The sequence below is a fragment of the Monodon monoceros genome, unplaced genomic scaffold (assembly GCF_005190385.1).
Source record: "Monodon monoceros isolate NGI ecotype Baffin Bay Population unplaced genomic scaffold, NGI_Narwhal_1 Super_Scaffold_22, whole genome shotgun sequence".
Taxonomy (NCBI): Eukaryota; Metazoa; Chordata; class Mammalia; order Artiodactyla; family Monodontidae; genus Monodon; species Monodon monoceros.
In genome coordinates, this window is record NW_021703779.1 from 3467087 (window position 1) to 3468370 (window position 1284).

The window sequence follows — 1284 nt, forward strand, 5'->3', positions numbered from 1 at the left end:
AGCAATTTTTATGGGGCCAGGAAGAGGCAGAGAGAGCGAGCTGAGGGCAAGGGTATTGGGGTAGGGGCACACCACAGTCCCAGGCCCATGGTGGGGACAAGGATAATTTTTTGATCATTATAAGCTCCCTCCCCCAAACCCACTACACATAGCCCATGCCTTGCAATGCCACTGCCATGACTGCTTCCTGTCTCCCGGGAGTTTCCAGCTTGCTGACCCTCTTACATCCATCTGATCCCCCCAAAAGCCAAAGCAGGACCAGCAAGTACAGTAGCCCCATTTACATTTTCGGCAACGGTTCCAAGAGGTGAAGTGGTGCAGCAAAAGCCGCTCTCTGAAGTGTCAGAGCCAGACCTTTAGCGGCCAGTCCTACACTGGAGCGTAAAGCGTGTGACCGTGACGGCCACAACGGGCACCAGCACCCGCGTTATCTCACTCCCTCCCCTCGACACCTCCACACAGGTCCTATTCCCACTTCTGCAGATAAGGATGGGGACTCTGGTCTACCCCAGTTCCAGACACGCTGATCTACTGCTTGTGCTCTTCCCTCTTTCCCTGACACTCTGGCAAGCTAGCTTCCCAGCTACGACTGGCACACAAAACAGGCCTCCCCTTTTTGACTGAAGCTACTTCTGGAACCCCACAGCATAAAAAAGTCTCCGCATTGACAACATCATGAAAGGGAATCGGATCTCTGACCTAGGGCTCAGCATGAAACAAATCATAGGAAAATGAATTCTAGAACACCAGAGCCAGAAGAACATCTAAGATCATCCAAATCAGTGGTTCTCAACCAGGGGCAATGGAGCCCCACGAGGGAACAAGTGGCAGGGTCTGGAGACATTTTTCATTGTCACAACTTGGCGGGCGGGGGCCACTGGCATCTAGTGGGTGGAGGCCAGTGATGCAGCTAAACAAACATCCTCCAGAGCACAGGACGGTGCCCACAACAAACAGATTTATCCAGCCCCAAACGTCAATAGTGCCAAGGCTGAGAAACCCTGATATAAATTCCTTGGTCACTCTGGGGACAAGAAAACTGACTCCCAAAGACACAAAGTGACTTGTCCCAGGTTCCACAGTCCCAAAGCCAGAAGTGGAATCAGGTCTCTACTACATCTGTCTCTCATTTGCTCTGTCTAGGGTTGGGCTGGGGGACAAGGGAAGGTAGGGGCCTGAGGACCTTGACTCTAATAGCCAACCTGAACCAAATGAAGAAAACTGCAGTAAATTAATTACTGAATTACTGCAGCAACACATCAGGGTGTCCAAAGGCTGAAAGAA

General features: G+C 51.4%; 1 protein-coding gene across 1 annotated transcript in view; it reads left to right on the plus strand.

The window, feature by feature from the left end:
• Positions 1-1284, plus strand: part of LOC114906402 (protein WWC3-like) — a 145031-nt gene that overhangs the window by 140001 nt on the left and 3746 nt on the right.